General features: G+C 39.1%; 1 protein-coding gene across 7 annotated transcripts in view; it reads right to left on the bottom strand.

Moving 5' to 3' along the window:
• APC (APC regulator of WNT signaling pathway) overlaps positions 1-23,844 on the bottom strand; it is a 101,790-nt gene that overhangs the window by 76,546 nt on the left and 1,400 nt on the right. Inside the window, exon 1 of one of the 7 annotated variants that reach the window (XM_054184683.1) lies at positions 3,477-3,519. The exons of the other annotated variants lie outside the window; for them this stretch is intronic. The gene's annotated coding sequence lies outside the window, so the exon portion shown is untranslated. Of the gene's footprint in view, positions 1-3,476; positions 3,520-23,844 lie in introns of those variants that run through there. 7 annotated transcript variants of the gene reach the window in all.

The raw sequence follows: 23,844 nt of genomic DNA on the forward strand, positions 1-23,844 counted from the left end.
TAGAAAAAAAACAAGGGCCAGATGAAAAGCCATTACTGTTATCGGTTATCCTAATAAAACGTGTGAACAGGTTAGTCCCTTTAAAAGGAAGCCACATGATTTTCTCTAAACATCAGCTGCATCGAGAAGATTTTCTTCTTAGTTTTTCTACCCACTTCCTGCATGATGGTTATCCTTGTGGACAGCTGACTAAAACACTGAAGTGTTCCTATATCTGAGCTTCCTAAATCCTTTCGACTGGGGGGGGGGAGGTATGGTAGAGAGGTTTTTTGGTTTTGTTCTTACATAAATGAATTCATAAATTGGCAAGAGCTTTCAATCCACTGTTGTATTTTGGGATACCTCCGTAAGTTCAATACTTGGCCTGTATTCATCACCCATAAGCAGAAGCATCATCTGTTGTTCCTAATCAAAACATAACTTGGCTGATGAAGGTTTGAAACAAGAAGTGATCCATGTTCTCCGCATTCCTTAAAAGACCAGGAGGAGAAGGAAAGGGAAGATGATGGTCTGAAGTCTTGGGCTGCCTTCCTCATTAGAGGTCACGTATGATGGGGGTCAAGCATGTGTGTGTGACAAACAGAAATGACCCCATGTTCAGGATTTTACTAAAGAATGCTAACAATCAAAAACACATTCCTATTAATACAAAAAAACTGAAATCCAGAAGTCATATATTTCAGGCTATGAACAGTCAAGTTCAGCTTTTATTACACTGCCAAGAAAAAAGCCCCACTTCTTCCTTTATAATTCTGGGTTGGGAAGTTCCTTAGCTGGTTAGTCATGCTGCATTCAGAATACGACTGTGAAAATACGAAACATGATTTGCATTTAAATACTATATTGAACACAAAGTAGTCCAGACATCATTTGAATCATAACTTATATTGGACCAGGGATGATTCACAAGCCTGAACACTCATTCTTCATGATGATCATCTTTGCTATTCGTCGCTAATTGTGTATGCCCTCACTGCTTATGACTTGTTCCTGTTTACTTTCATATTTCACATAATCTTTCAGGGATTCAATTCTAGAAAAGTTTAAGCTATTAAAGAGTCTGAAACAGGTCTTCATTTTCCTATTTTAACTGAAAACACAAATTAAACCCCAAACATTAAATAAATCAGCTTTAATAAAAAAAAAAAAAGAAAAATTACTATTTTATAATTAAGAAATATTTCCCCATACTGGGTGACCTATCAGGGTCATCTTCAGGGTTCCCTTCAGCACTTTTATGGAACAGTAGACCACTTGTCTTGCAGCATCTGTTCACACAGGTCCCGCACGAATTTTGGAAAACCACCCGTGGAGATTTGTCCTTCACTGACAGTAACGTACGGTCACAGCGTGTCATTAGTAGTATAGCCTATTTTAAATAGGGTTTCATTACATCGATGAAGAAATAAATTAATCACATTTCATCAACATAAACATATTACCACCTGAATTAAGACACATATTGATATCTAACTAAGAATTTAGAGACCAAAGTAACCCATGTGCATTTCCAATTTATGCTGTATTACTCCATGCTGATGATATACTAACAGTGCACTATGACAACACACATCAGAACATTTATCATAACTGAATATTCTAGACAAATGTTTTGGCAAGTATCATGATAGCATTTGAGGGACGATGTTTAGGAAAGTCCACGCTCATAAATAATTCACAGCATTATGTTTAAAAGTGATCTTTTATTCAAGCTGCCATTTTTAAGAATGTGACTACAGCTTCTTACAGGAACAACTCCGCTTGTTACACAAAGCAATACTGATTCTTTTTAAGACTTAAAAAGGTACAGGAAGAAGCATCACCATAATAATCATCATAATCACACTGTGCTTCTGTCACCCTCCTTCCTTTCAGAAAAAAGTAGTGAAAGCACCTCTGCATCTATTGTATCTTCTAATATTTAAGGAACTGTAACGAACATACAAAACGTTACAGGAGAAACATCTAGTATCACCAATTTACCTTTTGAAACCAATTATTCCAAATGGTAAGTCTTCAGCTGATGTTTTAAAATTTAACATCATCCAAAGCCTCTCTCACTGACAGACAGGAAATCTATGATTCTAAAAACAACCGTATATACAGAAAATGTTTTGAGGACATGTTGACTAAAAAGCAGAAATTTAAGCTCAGTAAGTTAGACTTGTCTTCATCAAACCTTTTTTGTGCATCATTGTATTTAACAGAACTGAGAAGGGGAAAAAAAAAAAAATTTAACAGTTACTTTGAGTCTCCTGAAAAATACAGAAGAGTCTGGTTCCAGCAACCTACTTTCAGTACATATGCTTACACGCATTTTCAAAGAACTGTAATTTTGACAAAATATTCATAAATCTATTACCTGCATTAGAAGTAACAGAAAAATTAACTAAATAATGAAAAGAGCGTAGAAAGAACAGTAAGGAGCTCTTTCAACAGATCAAACAGCAGAGCACAGAGGTATTTAAAAACTGAAATTGATCTATATTGTATTATTCATGTATGCACAGTAATTTACTGGAAAGACTTCCACGCAAACTAAGAAGCTGTATGTTTCTTGCTACGCCTTTAAAAGGCATCTTTCAGCATATGACTATCCAAATCAAGTCAAAACCAGGCTGCAGCGATCCCTTGCAGAAAACCCTACCAAATGAAAAATGCTCCTTACAGGTCATAGCCGGGGTCCTCCATGTAAGTCAACGGGAAGAATTTTAAAACCTTGACCCAAGCAACGAATAGGGTGAAATAATTTGGCAGCACACGTCGTCCTCCAAAAATCGCTGCACATTTTTGCAAAAGCAAGGAGCGTTCTGCTGGCAATGACCTAATTACTAGAATAAAAGCTGCGTATCTGACAAAGGGGAAGAAAGGACCCACTGCTTCATACATAATTTATTAAGATTTCCCACAGCATTCAGGTTAAGTCGCGGACCCGGGCATCTCTTTGTGATGTTAAATAAATTTGTAAGAAGTCAGCAGATCCCCGGGCGCACCGAAGGCGCTCCCGGCCCGGCTCGCCGCCGCCCGGCCTCCCTCCTTCCCTCCCTCCTCCCGTCCCCCCGCCACTCGCCCTTCCCGGCGAGGGGACGCGCTGCGGCAGCGGCGGCACCGCCGCACCCCCCGCCACTAACAAAGCCGGGCCGGTGCCACCGGCGGGCACCTCCTCCCGCACGGCCGCCACCGGGCTCCGCCAAGGCTTTGTGCCCCTCGCCCGGCGGAGCGGGCTGGGGCTCGGTCCCGCCCGCCGGGGCTCCACGCCGCGCCCGTCCCCGCGGCCGCGGGGCTTTTCTCCCCTCCGCGCCTGCAGCCCCGTTTTTTTGGATTTTTTTTTTTTTCTTTTTTTAGCCACAAAAGCCGCTTTCTTCTCCCACACCGGCAGCGCCGCCGCCTCCCTGTCACAGCCGCAGGGAGCCGCCCCTCCTCGCCCGCCGCCCGGGTGCGGGGCGGCCCCGGGGAGCCGCCGCCGCCGCACTCACCCCATGGCCGCGGCCGCCGCGCCTCCATCCCGCCGCCAGCGCCCGGCCCGGCCCCGCCCGCGCCCACCGGCTGCGCCAGCGCCGCGGCCAATACTGCCCCGCCGGTCACGTGCCGCCTGGCGCAGCCAATGGGGCGGCGCGACCCGGAGGATGAGCCCGCCCCCCACTCCTCCACCCCCCCACCCCCTCCCCGGCTCCCCCGCGAGCGAACAGCTGCGACCCCGCCCCGCCCCCGGCGGACGGGCCACCGCCACCGGCACCCCCACCGGCACCGCCACCGGCGCCCTCCCGCAGCCAAGCGCGGCAGGCGGGGCCGGGGGCTGGCAAGGCGGGGAGCGGGGCACGCCGCCGCCCGGTGGCTAACGGGAGGGACGCACGGCGAGCTGCAGCGCCGCTGCCTGCAGGGCTGCCGTCCCTCGCCGCGGGACAGGGCTGCGGCCCTCCCCAGCCGCGCACACCACGGGGGCCTGCGCCGGCCAAAACCTGTTACCACCTACAGCGCACCCATGACGTAAAATAGAGAATTAGGGTTTTCTGTTAAGGCAGGCAGGGTGACGTGCCAGCCGCCCGGCGGGTTGTGAACCCCCGAGAAGGCAGGCAGGACCTTCACGCAGAAGCAGCCCCATGCTGCTGCTCTATGCTGGAGCACCACCATGGGCAAGGGACTGAAGGCGCTCTGCAGAAATGAGCTCACCGGCAGCCGCATGGCGTCAGTCACGACGATGACCATGCCCTTCTCCTTCCCATCAAACCACACGAGGACTAAGCACCGTGTGAGACTCCCACCTTTTGCATTTATATAAAGCGAAATACTTTGCTTTTATACAGCAATGAAAGGAAGTTCTGCGTGCGCTAGAATTAATGCCAATACAGGTCATCTAGTTTTTAAAGAAATACATAGAGACACTGCCTATTAAAATGGCAACAATATGCATAACCTTCAAGGGTATCTCATATCTCAGACTTACTTGCAGTTCAGTGAAATACTGTTTTCACATGCTTTTCAGATATGAAGTTTTCACTACTACTTGGTAGTTTAATAACAGATCAAATATGTATACATTTAAGCTATACCAAACAGAATGGTAAGTACCAGTTTAGTGATGGGTTGGAAGAAAAAATCCACAAGACAGATGAATAAACAAATCAATTCATGAAACTATTTCAGAATCTCTTCCCCAAACTGACCTCTCTCCCAGGACAAGGATTTAAGAAGACTTAAAACCCCACAACAGCACACTACCGAATACAGCAGACAGCAGAAAGTAAGCTGTGTTTCAGCTGTTTGAGTTCACAGCCAGTATTTTAACTTAAAAAAAAAAGTTATATAGGTAACAAGTACTATGGCGATGTTGTTTAAAAAAATAATCAAGCTATAATATAAGAGGCAGATATGTAGAAACAGCACAATATTAAGTCTTTTTAATTCTCTAGAAGAAGTATTCAAGAATAAATCTATGGGCAGCGCAGTCCACCTCAACAGAACACTGTGTTAGAGAACACATCTGGAAAAGTGCAACGGTTTCTCAGCTAGAGCAAGTAAATGCCCTTCCCTGTGGCCCTTCACATAAATTATGGAATTATATGCTTATACAAGTGGACATAAGGATAGATAGCTCATTAAAAACATGTAACCTTACATGCCTGAGGAAGTTTCATTCTTCCTATAATCACTTCTTTGATTTGTATGAAACATGCGGGCTCGTGATACCTCGTGGTTGGGACCAGAAGAAATTAAAGCCATTACAGGCCTGTGTATGCATGAGAGTAATTGCACCACAGATACTTAAATACTACTACTTTAGTTTCAGCTCTTTTCTCACGGCTCTTTTTTCTAGTCATAGAAGGCAATACTCCACACTCAGGAAAGATGCGCTTTACCAGATAACCTTTCATCAAATATCTTCATGATTAAGGAGATGTGTAACATTAAGTCATCTGCTACTTTCAGCATAGTATCACACAAAATCCTCTTTGACTTCATCAGTATGGCTAACCATAGGGGTCATGTCACTTAAGCTGTCACAGTAAACCATTTTAAATAAAAGCTAAGTGGGCCGCTACTCAAGGGTAAGTGTTTCAGGCTACCTGATTTTTTGCTACAAAGCTTCTATTAATTACAGCAATAGTTGACATCCCTCTGGTTCTTGATCTACTCAATTTCATTTCACAGAGACTGATTTCATACTCCTTCAGCTGTAACAAATGATCACATTACTCTTCGGAGGTTTAAAGTTTAGAACCTAGCTAGGCATTAGATCTAAGGCCATCTTTATATCTTACTCATAAACGCCACTGTTCCTCCCCTCGCAAAAGCAAAGCAAACTGTTCACAGTTCTTATTGTGCAGCTCTCTCCATCCTAAAATTATTTACATTAGCATAAGTGTATACTCAAGTAAGTATAGACATAGGTCAACACCTACATTATCAGTTGGCAAGTTGTTGCAATATGAGTGGTGTCTTAGATACCAATCAGGTTGGTCCAGTAATGGTTTTAAGTCATGTTCAGAAGTTGCATGTGCAATGTGCACCACAGTCTGGAATGACTACTTCCAGTGTGCAAAAACAACACCAGAGAACCAATGCCAAGGAAAATGCCAGAGGAACTGAAATCCTATATACTTTAAAGCTAAATTGGATACTTCTAAGTGAAAAACTAAGCTTGAGAAATACAGTTAATTTTCCAGAATCCAAAATGGGATTATCAAAGGCTACATAACGTATTTCATTTGTTTACATACATCATACTGCATTTTCTGCAACTCTGAAAAACTAACTATAGTTCTCGCTCTGTGAAAAGATTCTTTTTAGTCCTTGTACTGGTTAGTCCTTTCTTAGCCTGGTCATCACACGCCACCTAAGTTGGAGTAAATTCAGTGCTGAACAGCAATGTTAGATTCACTGCTCTATAGCCTGAAGTCCTGTATTTATTTACGGAACAAGCAGAGCATAAGCAGCAGCACAAATTCTCTAATACGTTCTGCCAAAATGACAGCTGAATGGGAAGCAGAAAGCTTTCCCTTCCTTGCTCATAGTAATGCCCAGTCTGTTATGATTTCATAAAAATCGTAGCTTATGTTTTGTGTCTGTGTCACATGCACTTGCCTCTGAAGCAAAATCTAGTATTAAATGAAATTCAGTTTAATAAAAAGCATGTTATTAGTAGTAAGATGACCTTTCTCACACTGTATCTTCCAGGGGTATGAAAACATTGGTATACAGCCAAACAGGTGAATAGCACTTTGACACATACCCTTACTTTCTTTCAAAACTGCTTTCTGTGTGCAGTACTGGATTCTGCTCACAGAACTGATACCAATGGAACAGTATTTCAACAAAAAAGGTCAGGCTTTCAGGAAAAAATAAAACACAGAAAGGAACTGTACAGAGAAAAGTCTTATTTAGACTAAGCTTATTTTTGGTTACTTATTTTCTATCTGGCAGAAGGTACAAGATGGCTTTTTCATTCACTGAAAGATACCATTACCAAGACAGACCTAGCAATACCTGCTCCATATTACACACACAAAAAACCCCCTTTAAAATCTATTAAAAGAATGAAATCTCTGCATGTAAGCTATCAAATCCCAGGGACACAAAATTTTAGTATTGAAAAATATCAGCTCAGTTTCAGTATTCAAAATACAATTACTTCCCTTTTTTTGGACAAGATCCCTGCAGTCTACCCAGCACAGCAATCTCAAACAGCCAAATGGGAATTTGGTTCCAGAAAAGGAACTGGCAATCTTTTCATAGAATATTTTATGCAATCTATGCACTAAGTATTTCCCAACTTCTTTCTGCATTTAAAAAATCCAGTTTCAGACCACATAAAATTGTCATAACCCTGCTAAATAGAATCGCTGAGCAGCTTAAGATACATGTTTTTAAAAACAAGAAGTACATTCCCCAAAATATTTGCTCCATAAAAAAATCAAGACTATTACAACAGAATATGCAAGAGGTTTTCTGTTTTTAGATAACTGGCTCATAAATGGGACTGTTCTCTGTGCCTTCACAACCTCACCCTCTGGAGCAGTAAGTGATCGATATTTCATTATTAGTCACTGTTATGTGCAGAGTACTACCTACCTCCAAGACTCTGGGCAGTAAGTGGGTTGGATAATGAGTTAAATTCTCTCTCTGTTGCCAGGCATTATGGTTGGTATTACTCGCAAAAGTGAAACGTAATGTTGCTGACTTAAGAGAACTTGCCGTCAGAACTTCACTTACTAATGTAAGTTTTACACATTGACTTACACTAGGCTGCGTCTTTTAGAAAGGTGGTATAAACAGATTTTATTAACAAAATAAACTAAAACATTTCACATCTGTTTTACATAGATGCAAATTTCATCTTAACACAGGACTTGGTAAAGTCTTTTAGCAGCTGCTATAACCAAAGATTGTCTCCTGCTTTTCAACTTTATTTTAGAAGTCGATGAAGCTGAACATGCTCTCTGCTTCTCATTTCCTTCGAAATGGTGAAGTTGCTTTCATGTCTCTCCCTACCACACACAGACTGTGTATTGTTCCCTCTGAGCCTTGTCCTTATCATGTGACTAGGATCAAGGTAGTTTGTATATACACACATTGGGAATACTCATAACTTGCTCCCATCAGCATTAATATCCGTGTTTTGAACGTGAAAAGCTGTATCCCTACTTTGTCCATCAGGATTCTCTCAGAAATATTGCATATTATTTCCTCATACAGACAGCCTCCAACTACAAGCATTAGAAAGATCATCAGAAAAAGAGGTTTCCTGAGGATAAAAAAAATAAAGGATCACCTTTCTCATGCAGATGCATAAAGAACAGAAAAGATAACTCCACCACTGTTCCTAATGCATCATCCAGAACACATTGCACTCAATTCTGACACCAGTCCTACAAAAATAAATAGGAAATTTCTACTGAGAATAGAGAACCTGAAATCAAGTTGTTCTTTCAGGATTTTCTGTTATACTAATGTACTAAAATTCCACCTTTTTTTTTTTTCCTTCTTCCAGACAGCTGTGCTCCAAGTTCCTGAACTTGAGAAGATTTTTCCACAAGCAATGAAATTATCTGTCTTTCATGGGGGTTGATTAACTACTGGAAAGTCACATAACATAAGCCAAGTAGAAAAATGCATGCTGTTTAATTATTTCATTAAAAAGTCATAGGTACAGAAAGTAAGAAAGTATCACCTGCTCTTTAAATCCTTTACTATCTAATGCTCTCTGTTGTTTGCCGATTCCTCAGTTTTGTCCTTAAGTACTGTGCTCTCTGCGGTATCTCTCACTCATGCTTTCTTCCTTGTCGCTAAGTTTTTCCATCTGCATGCAGGTTTCTTAAAGAAATGAAGATTCAAGGAGAAGGACTGCTTCCTTACTTACATCTGTTAGACACAGTATGGAGTCATGGCCAAATCTGTAGTACTAGTCATGAATGTTCTAAAAACAGTACAATAATAACGAAGAGTTTGCATAGCAAACCATTAATCCAGTTAACTTCACCATCCATTTACCCATTCTTCTCTCTCAGCTACATAATAAAGCCCACCTGACATAACTCTGTGCCACATTACCTATGGTTTCCTCATCCTCTAATTAAGAACATCACAGTATCTTGGTATCATATCACTTTGTTTCTTCTGCTGCAGCTCTTTCAGGCTTGTTAGGTAGTTTACTGTATCTGTGCATTGTAATTACCACCTCTTACTTCAGCCGTGCCTTGTGTTTTCTTTCTCTTCTAACCAGCTGCATATTATATGTTCAGCATTCCTTTTATTTACCTTTCTTTTCCACCTCCTCTTACTACTATGGCAAAGCACGACAGTTGCTAGGCCTCATTTCTAAGGGACTTTAAAGTACAAGTCTTTATCAGAAATATTTCTGTTCAAATATCAACAAACTGAGTTGTTACTTAATCTGGGCCTCACTTGTAGGACATCAGGAGGCAGCAAGTCAGAGCAATGTTGGGCAGTACCTCAGGTAAAAGGCAACAGAGAAGTTCAATACATACATACATAAGCTCTTGCTTTCCCCAACTAACTGCAGATATCTTCGTCTTACCCAATATTAACATTGTGCACTGATTTTCACAGAGATTTTTGGTTTTTAAATGGAAAAACAATCCTATCCAAAAATCTCCATTGCAACAACATAAAAGGAAGATAAAAAAGCTGAAAAGGCAGAAAATAGGAATGGATGGTGCTCATTCAGCCCACTAAAGGGGTGGACTTTTACAGAAATTTGGAAAGCTGGTTTTAAAGATGTGAGCTAGAAAACTTATTATTTGTCTCTAATTTGCAGAAAGTGAGTTCACATTGACCAGATAAACTAAAGAGTTGACTTTTTCAAGTGTAGCTTAGTTTACTCAAATGATTCGTGCATGTGCCTACCCACTCATTCCAAACCTCCATCAAACTAAGGGCTTATTCAGCACTTTGGGAAACCTGTAATTGCACCTTCTAACCCATCTTTAATTCCATTTCAGTGATTTGTTAACGGTCTTGAAGGCTGAACATCTTCCATGTAAAAGCCCTTGTCTAGTATACCTCAGGGATTCTCTGGGGAATTTTTTTTCAGAGGAAAAGCTCTTCCTAGACAACTTTGTTCAGTACTACAGATTTCTCCACTTCTCCCCAACTGGGCCATAGAGTAAAAAAATATCACATGTTTAGAGAAAGATCAAAAATTTGATGTTTTCCAATGTTTCTTGGAGAGTGACAGGCTCTGTATCTGCCTGGTCTCCATCAGTGCTATCTTTTGTAATCAAGGCACTCCGTCTTCGAATACTTCGTCCTTAACTGTCACATAGCTCTTGGCTCTGATGCACCTTTTTACCCAGGGCTGCATATCCATCAGCTGCTCAGAGACTGATTAAGGGTCAGGACCAGTTGAAGAAACTGAGCACATACCTATAATACTTACAGTGGCCTGAGTTACAAGACAAAGCCCTATTTTGCTTGTTCTTCATATTTAGCATCAGCCGTAAGAAGATGCAGTGTTCACATTTGCACATGACAAATCGATGACTGCACATGCAAATGGATGATCAGTTTCATGTTACATTGTGGCTGACAGAAGTCACTGCTAAAAAAATGGATGCTACACAGTTATATACACTTTATAGTGAACCCAGGAGCATCCCAGAACTCCACACCACTCTGACAAATGGAAGCTCTATCACTTCAATGGAATATTTACCTTTTTCTTCACAATCTTCTTTTCAGTCTTCCCTTTGTTTGGTTTGAACCAGATGTTCTCAATGCAAGAGTTGATTTCTTGTAAGCATTCTGACATTTTAGCAGTAATAAGTCAGTTAAAATCTATTTAGCTACAGGTCATCAAAATGTTTTTTTTGTCCATGATATTGAAAAGGAGGGAAGGGCAATTTTTGTAGAATCCTGTAAGCAAAGACCTTTTACGAAAAGGTATGTTAACTATCACCATTGTCAAAGTCTGCTAAGAAAAAAAAGGTTCCAGCTATAGGCAAGTTTCTTAAAGCCCACTGCATTAAGAATGGCTGTGACAAGGTCCAGAAACACAAAGATCTTGCAAAGTTGTGGCTGTGTGTTCTCTCACTGTAATTATCTTTTAAACAAATTAAGGCCTGAGCCTCACAGGCTCTTAGCTAGGACATGACAACCGTATCAAATCTATCTCGAAAAGCTGTCCTTTACAAGATATAGTATTGACAAGGAATCCCAGGATACAGACACCTTCCTTAAAAATCTCAAAATATTCCACATTTCAGTACATAACAACAATGACTAAGGAGTTCAAAGTAGGACTGCAATACAAGGCTCAATTTGTTAAGAAGATTTATGCTGTATGGTTTAAGGAGTACAACTTAGCTGGTTTAGCAAAAAGTAGGCTGTTTTTTATTACTGTATATTGAATATATTTCCAAATTTGTCACAAGTTTAAAGAGATCCACCAGGTGGAAACTACACAAACTGGAACTGAATTTCCTAACATGGGTGTGGTTAATCAAATCACAAATGCTCAATACAAACTGAGCACACGAGGTGAAATAAGGTATTTCTTTAAGAAATACTGACTTTTAGTGTTCTGCAGCTTCTAATATAAGGGTCACAGTGAACAGTACTGGGATCCATTCTGGGCTTGAAATACATGAATGTTCACAACTCGTTTAATCCTGCAAGAATTTAATTCCTTGCAATACGCGTACACTCAGAATGTGTTGCAATAATTATAATCAAGTCTCACACTACTGAGGTTTAGCTGATTGCTTGTTAAGGTTAGGAAAGAAAGTCCTCCGCCTCTTTTCTCAGTACCAATGCAGAACTGCACCATTACTTGATTTCTGTGTATGCAGAGATGAGCCGCTGTGGAAGGCAGCACTCCCGTAAATCGGATTTGTGCTCCCAGGTAGCACAGCCCCCACAGACACCTGGCTAGCACGCAGTTTTCCTGCTCACGGCCCTGTTAACCATCAAGTGTGATGATTCGTGTCAGATTTTTGGGCTAGCTTTTGTTCTGGAAATGTTCTTGCTCTCTTCAGCTTATTTATTCACCATAAAAATGCTTCTTCTTGGTTGATTTGGGTCTCACTCCCTTAGGGAATTTGCTGTTACACAAGCCTCTAGGCATTGGTGGCATACTAAAATATTTTTTCCCCTCCTACTTTGGCACACAGTTTAGTGGGCTTGCTGAAAGTTAAAAATCCACAGCCTCATTTCAAAATACGTTTTATGGTGTTGGTGGGGTGGTTGCTAGGAGTTAGTTATGTTTTTCTCTTGTTATTTTGAATTAAGAGCATCTTAATTTTTTAATTTAAAATCTTAATTTCTGTAACACCAGTGAAGTTGAAAAAAAGACTTCTTGCTTACATTAGGGTGGGAATCATTTTTCTAAAAATCCGAGGACTCTGTAATATCTATTAGGATATTTTCTCCTAATGATAAGGTTCAGCTTACTGCTGAAAGCTTCCTGCTTACAGTAAGGAACAAAACTTCAAGTGTAAGCTGCGCTGTCCAGTATTCAAGCAGCATGAATACTTTTTGAAATTGATCTACCTGCTCAGTAGAAAAGGAATGCAAAATTGAAGTATTCATTGCACCTCCAGGCAAGCTGCTTCCAGTACCAAGATCTATATATGTAGCAACAGTGCTCTACGATCTACACTTTCAGGATTCACACAAAACTGGCCTTTCTTTGGGCCTTTCTTCATCTAGGAACCCAACATGCAACTTCAAAGTAACAAAGCCAGCATCTGAGACAGATACTACTAAGAATTTACCACTGCCCAAGTCACCTCAGGAAAGTACTGGGAAAAAGCAACTGAAGAAGAAAAGGGCTGACAGCTGTGCCCAGAACAAATAAAGAATCAGTGGAGTAACAGAGCAGAAAAACACGCTTAAATCTGCCAAAAACTGAGAAGCCAGGAGCGTTTTAAAATTCCTTGATCTAGAGTGCAAATTTGAGTGCCAGCTTCCCTTCCCCAGCTTGGACCCAGGGCCACCAGCTACTCAATTTACACAATCAAAATACCTAAATTGCATGCATTAAATCTTAGAACCCTATGATACAATTGCATGATTAAAGTGTGTAACACTGTAACTCTCTTGAAACACTCAGGCTAGCAGTACAATTAAAAAAAAGGCTATCACTGAGAGGAAAAATATCTTACTGATTACAGATACACTTTGCATCTCAGATTCCAATCCCTACAGACACGGGAAAGGAAAATTTTAAATAATCACAACCATATTTAGAAAAGCTCTCCATTGCAAAGTGTACTAGAAGAACACTTTTTTTTTTTCCTCCTAACACATAACCCAAATACTTCAATCTTAAACAAAAAGTTGTATTTTCAAAGATCCTGAAGGCAAGACAGGTAGAAGGCAAGTCTTAACTAGCTGAGATTTAGGGAAAATCACACAGACGAGCTTCCTCAGCATGGATCTGCATGTTATTGATCCATTACTTTTTTATAACCATTTATATTTTTAATCAAGTACTGAATCCCTTAATAGAAATAATTGGTATTGCTTTGATGTTAGAACTCAAACCATTCAAGTTTAAAGTTTGCCTGGCACTGAGCAATCCTGAGTAAACTCCAGCAAACATAAGAAATGGATTCTACACAAACAAAAATTCCAAATAAAGTAGTCTTGCAGGCAAACTGAGAACCCAAGAATTTGAATCACTTCCCACAAGGGTTAATCTTGCAAACTAATTATCTCAGGTGGCCAAGAGAAAGAAATCTTCACAGCACACATTACAATTTCTGACAAGGAAGAAACAATAGAAGAGATCCCATGTCAGTGGCAAAATCCCTTCTGTCACACGAACAGAAAACCAGAAACACAACTGGCAGTAACTGAAGTTTTCTTATTTAAGATTGTGGATTAATTGTTCCTCAGTCTCACTTCTTTCTTTTTCCACTTTCCCTGAATTTTTTGCCCTATCTTGTGACCAGACCTGTCTTACCACTTGGCAATTTCATGCGAATTCACGTCATGGCAGTCATCCATCATGTGATCAAACATGTATGTGACTAAAGTCATCTGGATGAGTGACTTGACTGGAACTGTTCTTGTGTGCCCAGATGTGCACCTGCCACATGGAAGGGTACATCAACATGTCCATCATGTGATTTAGCGCAGCCACTCCATCAAGTCCAAGCACGTCCATGAAAGGCTGTATAGCAGGACTTCACTGAAAGCAAGCGAGCTACAAGAGCAGAGGCTTTCTAGTCCACACTTTGTTGATACTTTCCTGTTGTTCTTTTATTTGTTGTTTTCTTTCCCAAAGAGTAAACGCTGGCAAGTGCTACTAGTGAGCCTCCTGAAAACCTTATTCCCCAGTTCAAACGTCTGGTAACATTCTACACCACAGGCTACGAGCAGCGTAATTGCTTCAGTACAGGAATTGTGTCTTTTTATGGATTTGAGGTTTGCCCAACACAAAGCAATTCCAATGCTTACAGGGCTTCTAGAGACTCCTGCAATACAACTACATAACAACTTGGGAAATGCAGAGCAGAGGCAAGAATGATGAAGAGCACTACCCATCCATTCTTACAAATGGTGTAATAAAATTAAAAGAATACGAATTGGATTAAAATAGACAACTCTCCTTCAAACAGCAAACTAGGTGGCAAACTGCCCACACGAACTATTACTTGGCTTTTTAAAGAACTCCACCACTTACAAGTCACAAGTCAGAAAATTTTTGAGCAGTAAGCACTGATTGGGCAAGTAACAAATTCATACATTCCTATGCTACCTATATTCAGAGCAGTCGACTTTAAAGGCAAGAGTTAATATATTGGCAGAGAGCAAATGTAGAACTTAGCCATAATAACTCCAGTACGTTGAAGGTAGACGTTTCCCCATTACTCTGTGAACAAGTTAGAACATTCTAAACCACCTGAGACTTCTAAAATACGAAACAGTGAATTACAACCAGGCTTTGTCGTTGCAACTAGTTTCAGGTCTTCCTTGCTGCATGCATACTAGACTGTCACATGGACTCTTCAGTACCTTTACATCATTCAAGGCACTATTTCACTTGTTAAAAAAAAAAAAAAAGACCTGGACATCTTGCTCACAAGTAAAATTGAGAGAGAGATTTGGAACAGTATAAAGGCAGTCATGTACAGGCAACTACTTTTTCATGCAAATAAAGCAATACACAAATCCACTGGTTTTAGAGGAAGACAAGCTCTCTTTCTCCATTCAATTAATTCTTTTCAGCTTCCAGCACTTGAAACATGTTTTGGAAAAAGCTGTATGAATCAAGTCCAGTTCTCAAGGTCTTAACAATGACATTTAGACATTTAATTAGCAAGCCATCACTTGGACTGGCATCTAAACCTTTTGTCAGAGACCTAATTCCATGCCAATTCAAACATCCCATTAGTCTTATATTAACTAACAAGAAGTCTTGTAATATTCTAGCTACTTGATTGCACTGGCATGCATTAACACAACAGTGGAGTGAGTCTAACTGAATGCAAGGACATCGACTTACAGTGCACACATGTTAAACTAGCAAGGATATTCTAAGACAAAAATATAATAACCACATTCGCGTATGAACTGGTACTGAAGCATACTCCGTACTTCCTGGTAGCCTGGATGCAATTACAGTGACATACAAGTGGAAAAAATAAATACATACAGTCTGATTGAATTCAAACTGTTTCATTGATTCCAAGCTCAGTCTTGATCTTAAACCTTTTTGGAGCTCATTCTGAACCATATTTAGAGACTTACACATGTGAATTAAGTACCATTATTCTGTGTTGGCATTTCTACCCCGAGTCGTGTTCAGTATACAGAATTTTTAAACAGTCATGAATATATATAAGAATACATACAAACAAATAAGCTATATTTGGAACCAAAGAAGAAAAATCGCATTAGCTAATGCCCTTTTTCAGCTTGTATTTCAAATTTAGATCTGTAGTTTCCACTGAAATGACAACAAAATAAAAAACATAGAAAAATGCTAGAGCAAATGGCAGGAACTCTGTGGCTTTTTTTCCTCCTCTTGTGGAAATAGGAATTTGACAGAAGTTTGAGTCAATGCTCCACTAGACTGGGCTAAAATTAGAGTCCTATACAATGAAAGGCTTGTAGTTGAACAATCTGAATACCAGGGAACAAAATCCCAATAGAGTCACTCTGCTGAAATGGAGGGGAGGAAGAAGACTGATACCAATGAAAGATTAAAGAAACAGATATATAAGGGAATTGGGAAATATTCAGAGTTGTGCTTAATCTTGTTATTGATAACGTCTGTAAACAAAGGTTTTGTTACATTGTGTTATAAAAAAGTCCATTTAGCTTTGTGTTAAAAAGCAGCAATGTGGAAGGAATATATTAGATTCTGCTAATCTCAGAATCTCATCTATCTCTGTGTTTGCCTGCTGATGCCATCTTCTCAGCAGCGATGGGTGCTGACTATAGTGTCAAGGTTACTGGCACTGAAGCTTTTGCGCCGAAGCTGCTGACAAGGAGGCTTTTAATGCCAAAAGTAAGTAAATAAGTAATTTCTAAGATAATTAGCATTTTCTTATTGGTTGGTCTAGATCCTGGCATATAGCACCAGCAGACAGCCAACAATTTTACCCAAACTTCATGCCACATTCAAGTCTTTAATGACTAATACAGAGTAATCAAGGAGACTTTACATGAGCCCTTGGATTGCAAGTTCTGTGGGAAAGAGCTTAGAAAGAGTAGACATCTCGAATGTAGATCTTTCTGAGCAAATAATACAGAAGGTGCAAATAATCTCAGTGAGACAAGGCAGGCATTTAACTCCAGAAATCCCATTATTCAAGGCATGTACAGTGTTTCCTTTGTGGAATGTCTAATTCAAATACCTAAATCATCCCCCTGCCCCCCCCCAAAAAAAAACAACAACCAACGAACAAACACACACATCAGAATTCCAAAAAATAAAACAACTAACAAAACAAAACCCACAAAACCAAATTTCTGGGTTCAATACAACTTCGGTCTTGTATCCGTTCTACTATAGTAAAAGAACTGCAGCTACTTAGGCCTTTACAATCTATGCTTTGCACATCATAAATGGTAACGTTCTACTGGAAGAACTCCTAAACATGAGGAAGACAGACACTCCTTCCTTGGGGCAAGCATTATGGGCACTGGAAGGACACTACAGCAGGACTGATAAAATACAAATTTCTCTTTCAGAATGGAAGCTGATTTCTCTTTCTCATGAAAATGAAGTGCCTCCTCTGGAATAATTACTAAATTGGCCAAGAATACAAAAGTACAGCATTGTTCACACTTTAAGGAAAGTCATAAAATCAAGAGGCTTCTGAGGTAGAATACAGCCGCAGCTGGCACACGAAGAATGCAACATCTGCGATTCCCTGTACAAGGTTGTTTGCGAAACTACACAAGGGATAGAACGGAACGCGACTGTTCCGTGGCCTTCCCTTGTGACGAACAGCAGACATGGGAACGAGATGGTACTATGGAACAAATAAGCGGCCTACATGCTACCCGAGCCAACTTTTAATCAAATGTTGATGAAATGCTGTCCTTTGTGAGAACTTTGCTCATTACAATGTACCAAAACACACCTCCATCCCGGAGGCTACCTGCCTCCAAGGTGCGACCACTCCTCCTTGAGTACACCAATCGTAGTAAAAGTATTAATGACTAAAGTCACTCAAACTCCACTTTGAAGATAAAAAAATAGTATAAAAATAGCCCCAGAGAGGGGGGATATCGGGGAAGACACCATTGCAAACAAGTCAAGGAGAACTCCATCACTGACTTCCGAGACCAGCTGATGGGCTGAGCCTTTCTTCCCCCGCACAGGGACACCTTTGGGTAAGACTTAGATCATACCGAGTGTTTCCTCGGGGAACTCAGAAATTTCTCTAGGGAATCTCTATCCTACATTTATAGACAGGCTGTATTGTTTATAACTTTGTCATGCATTTTGTATACTTAACAATATCTTTGTTTGCACGTGCTTTGCAGACACTGTATTTATCACCAGCAATCCTAAGAACCTATATATGTGTTGTTTAAATAAACTGCACTGTTTAAGTAGCTGGTCGTTTCGGTTTCTCACTGAACGCGACCAAAGACTCGAGAGTGGCCATGCTAGTTCAGGAGCACGACTAGACTGAAGGTGCAGTCCACTATTAGTGTATCCAAATTGTAATAGTTTAATACATATTAAACACGATTGGACTGACAGGGCTGAATTGGGCATCACTCAGAATTTAAACCTAGCCACACCTAGCCTCCCAGCTCGGTGAGGAGTGTTAGAATGCAAGGGGGTTTATCTTCTGCCAAAACCGCTTTGCCCCTTTTCACGCAACACCTGCCTAACTATCTTAAGCTTTTACTGAACAGCAAAATGTGAAAACGGCCATCATTTTCACTGAAATAAGCACGTTGCAACACGATACCAAAATTTCAAATCAGGCACTAGATCATCTACAGGAAAGGTACTTTTTTACTAAATAGGCAAGAGCAGTGTGAAGGTCACCCACATCCTTAGGCCCTTAGAAGGCATTAAGCAGACTTCTGATAAGGTCGCAAAGCTTTGGGAACTAGAATTCAGCATTGAATTGCACAAAAAAGTTGACAAATGAAGGCATGCTAAATTGCTGGTCTAATTTTAATTTTTACTGAATAGAATGTTTCTATGTTTCCATTATCATTCAAATAAAAGTGAAAGCTGTTGTTATATCCCACTATTAGAAGAAGCCTTGATCATTAAAGCATCTATTAGGATAACAAGTAGCATGACTGCTTCTTGTATAACATGTATATCTTCTCAAATTCTTATACCATAGCCTCATGAAAAGCTTAATTCCTAGAGCTACTACATGCCAGGACAGTAGCGTTACCATGTCCGAAAACACTTCTAAGAAAATTAGGAACTGAAAAAGTCTAATCTCTGAACTACTAAATTCCAATGCTGCTAAGTAGGTATCAACCTGGTAAATTGCTTTCCCACAACATCCTTCATATGCTCTCAAACATACCCAAAGAAAGGTACATTAACGACACAGCAGGACTTCCTAAAACGTATGTTTAGCATCTAAGTAGTTTGTACATAAAAAATAGTATGCACCATTTATGAAAAAAGATTATCCCATTCCTTAACAAAGAACCCACATACACGTGAAAAGTGCCACTTCAATATGTAGTGCTCTTACAATAGTATATACTACTGCTTCTTAACAGACTGTGTAAGTTTGATCTTCAGGTCTGTGCTGCAAGAGTAACTAAACCTTCCCCTGCTCCTCCCCCCAAACAAAAGCACTGAAATACAGGTACAGCTATACATTCACCTCAATTTTACCTCGCTCTGCAGCACATTCCTTTGTTTCTCTTAATTACAACATATAACTACTCTTTTACCATCAACACCTCTTATATTCTCCTCCAAATCCACGTGCAACTGGCATGAAAAGCAACGTTACTCACATCAAACTCCACAAGCTTGACAAATCAATCATCTCTGAGAACAGAGCTGAGCTGCAAGATAAGATATTGTAAGGAAGAACTTCACACCCACAGTGCACTAACAGCTACCTAAAACAAACAGGAGAACTATCATTATTATGACTGAATTGTAGAGAAGAAAGAATTCTATCAACTCTATCTCAGCAGAGAAGGCCACAAATTTATTACAAAGACTCATTATAAAAATTAGTTACATTATATAAATTAGTTACAAAAACCCCAAACAAGAAAGACTCTTTGCAACAACAAAAATCTCTGCACACAATGTGCCATATTTCTCTGTGTTTATTAACACCCCTCTGCTGTGCCTACCTGCCTGTGACCAAAGATTTCACAGGACTTCCGTCCAAAAAAAAAAAAAAAAAAATCTTGCAAAGACAATCTGGTGGGTAATTTCCACTAAAGCTATAGGGATACACTTACTGCTACAGTACTTTTGATTTTCACCACCATGTTTGAACCTCATTTCTTGTATACATAACCAGAGCCTCAATCTACATCATATTTTTATTCTTGTAGCATAATACCTACCTTTCCATATTCCCAAAACCCAGTTAAGAAAAACATTTCTGTATAACAAAGAAAAAAAACACCCAAACCCCACAAAAATAAAACCCAAACAACCAAACAAATCACCCATCACGAGACAAACTAAAATAAGGAGCAGGAAGCCACTTCAGCATTTACAGTGACAGCCGTAAGTTCTATCCTGACACGCTTACTCAGGCATTCAAATAATTTTATTAGACAGAAGTCACCCCACTACCTGAACAGGGAGTTTGCAATCAAAACACAAACTCCAGTAGAGCCTGTAACAAAACAAGCCAGAGGCGGCTTGAGGGAAATGCTTCTAATTGACCAACTGAATTTCAATTTGAAGTATGTAAAAAAAAAAAGTGGAAATCTTAACTCCAAAAAATAGCAGCAAAGCACAACCAAGTCATAAAACTCAATATACGACTCAATTAGCTTGAAGTGAAAAAACAGAGACAAAGTAGGCATGTTTGAGTAATATAACTAAATTTCTGTATAAAATTTGCGTGTTAAATTGGGATTTTTAACACTGTTATATAAGAAAAATTATTGCTTAGTTCTGAATAGATTCTTAGCTGAAGCCCTTTAAATGGAAGAACAGCAGCACTGTGGGATCTCCATAGCAAGGGCTTCAGAGAGAAGAAAAAGCTCATGTGATCCTGAGAACCTTTTTCCATTAATAAAGGGAGAGCCAACTCACACAATTTATGCTTTCATGATTTCTTTGCACTCTTGTCACACAACAATGAGAAGTCCTAGTTTCCTTCCAGTTCCCTCCACATGCCAGTTACTACAAAAAGACCAATCTACTAACAGCCAAATTCAGTTTTGTGAAACTCAGCACCCTTCAGAATGTACTGAAAGCAACCAACACTCATACTATTAACTGCTCAAACAAGAAAACTTTTTATTGGTATCTGATTTCCACAAAAAATACACAATTTTCACTCAAAGAATTTAATCTACGTGTGAAAAGCTAAGCTTTAAGTGATGCCTTGGTGCATCATGAGAGTTCTGTTACAGGATAAGAATAAAGAGTTCATAACTTCAAAAAAATCACAGCATTGAGTGACATCATTATACTATTCCACATAAGCCTAAATTCTTTTCATTTTGAATTATAAAAGTCTACATGATAAGGTCTCTTCTTCCAGTAGAGGTTAATATTCTATCAATTTGTGTTAAAATGCACCCCTGAAGAACAATACTATGCTTATGAAAGACACCTCAAAATACTATTGATCCTCAAACTTCACAATGTTTTAAGTTTATAATTTCCATAGAGAAATCAAACTATTTGTGCTCTAATACAACTGTATTGACTGATGAAAAAGATATTCTTGTCTACTGAATTTTATTTTTCACCTTCTGAAAATTCTCATAAAAGTAATGGCATAATTAATTCTCTCTGATATCAAAAAGCATTTATGTTTTTAAAATTTCTCATTTCCACTAGCGATGACTAACATTAAAGCAGTCATCCTCTAATAAAGACACAAACGAACATACTCATAGAAACCAATTAATCTTTGGCAGTTAATTCAAATTACCATTTACTAGCCTTGTGACCATGACCAGCAAGCAGCATTAGAGGTACTGTTATAGTAGCCTGTGGAGATAACAAAAACCAACAAGCATTATTCTTTTTAACCTTTCTGCCAACTACCTCCTTCCCATAACCTTCACTGAAATATACCATCCTCACTGAATACAGACCTCCGGTATTTTGAGCAAACGCTTACTGCCTACTAACTTTATCATCCACCTACAACTGATGCAACAAATTTTCAACTAAACCTGAATGGCAATCACGCCCAACAATCCAAGTTCTACAACAGCACAGCATGACTTGCCATTGAAATTGCTATTTCAGGTTATTTTAACACTATTTTAACAAAGTCATGCTTTTAGCCATAATTCAAGTTAATTAGTATTAAAATCCCAACAGTGTGGGGTATTAAATACCAAAACATTAGAGGCTGGGTATGTGAATCTGGAGGAATCAAAGCTAAGACTGTACAGTAAAAGTGGTTTTGCTTTGCTAATACTGGTAATAAATGGATGATGGAACTAACAAGAACTTAAACAGAAAACAACTAGAAGATCCATTTAAAGATCAGTTACAACTACTGGATTCTACTTCCCAGATGAGTGGAATTCATTTAGTACAGTCGTACTGCATTTTTAAACTTACAATGGAGTCTTCATTGAAAGCTTATAAAATAATCTTGACATACTTTTTTTCCCTTTAACCCTCATTAAAACACGAAAAGTTTGCAGTGTGTATTTTATTCAACAAGTTGGTTACCTACCTAATTTCATCCCACTAAGCCATTGCTTATTCCATCACTATTCTACAAGTTACTAAAAATCATACTGTGCAAACATGGTAACTTCATACGAAGAAAGGAAAGAGAAGCACTGCTTTCTTCTGTCCAAATTAAGTCGAGACAACTCAAAGAAGAATATATGACGCACAACAACAACAAAAGACTCACACTGAGTTTCAAGTAGCGTGAGAGAAGATCACAGAATTAATGGATTTATACTGTATAATGCTATGAAACAACTTCTGTGGTATACTTTGAAAGTGGAAAGAAGATGCACACTACCCTAAATCAGTGTTACGCTTTTACTTGCCGCACACAGTATTTCAGGACAACTTGCTACCATAAAATATTTCCAAAAGCATATATATGATATCTGTGTGAATAATTCTGTTTATTGCTACTGAGCTGCTGGGAAAAAAAAAACAAAACAAAACAAAAAACACCAACCAAACAAGAAAAGTTAACTACTGTAAGACAATACAAAGTACTTTGCTTTTACTCAAAGAAAGAATTTTCAAAGTCTACCCAAAATAAAATTAGCCAAATCAAAAATTTGTCTTGATCATTACAGGACTAAGGAAGCATTATTCTTAACTATGCTATGTAGTTTTAAATAAAATCATAGAGGGCTATAGCTCCCTTACTCTAGAAATCACCTAGATATATGAAGATTCTAGAAATAATCTACAAGTCTTTATTGAAAGTAAATATATATACACACACAAATATTTATTTTTGAAAGCATTCACAAGGTACTATAAATACAAAACACAGGTGTTCACTGGGGCCAACAGCTATTAAATTTAGCACTAACACAGATCAAAACAGTATCAGAAACTTTCTGCACGCAGTGGCACAGCACATTGTTCATGGCATTTGTTGTACGTTCTAAAGAAACTATAGTTGTGACGTTAGTTACTCAACATTTTGTGCAAAAGATGCCTAGGTATCAAAATATGACACACCTGAGCACAGACTTCATTGCATGGAAATAAGACACATGGTAAGACATGTTCTTATGCTCAGCAGTGTTTCCTGTTGCATTGTTTAGAAATAAAAAATATTTCATCAACTATATAATCATTTGGATTTCCGTAGTCTGGGTTTTGTTTTTTTCCTTTATACCACTAAGTCTGAATACCTTTTACCAAATACTTTTTTTTTTTGAAACCTAAAACATCCAAGGAGAGCAAGTACTTGGAAGGTCTTTCTCACTGGGCAGAACTATTCTATATATAGTCTTCACCATAACTAAAGGAAAAAAAACACATCAAGGAAGTTGAAGCTGAAGCATAACAATGATCTCATGACATTCACTTTACAACTAATATTCCTTGAGTGCTTTGTATTGGATGAACCCATCTGGCATATGTTTTTTTTCAAACGCAGTTTAAAAATATAAGATTACAGCACCTGAATAGGAAAAAGATTCAGTTTCTCTGCATTTCAATTAGTGACCTAATCTTACTTAACTCTTGCTGTAGCCTTAACTTACCGAAATGTTAGCAGTACT

This window comes from Rissa tridactyla, chromosome Z (genome assembly GCF_028500815.1).
Source record: "Rissa tridactyla isolate bRisTri1 chromosome Z, bRisTri1.patW.cur.20221130, whole genome shotgun sequence".
Lineage (NCBI taxonomy): Eukaryota > Metazoa > Chordata > Aves > Charadriiformes > Laridae > Rissa > Rissa tridactyla.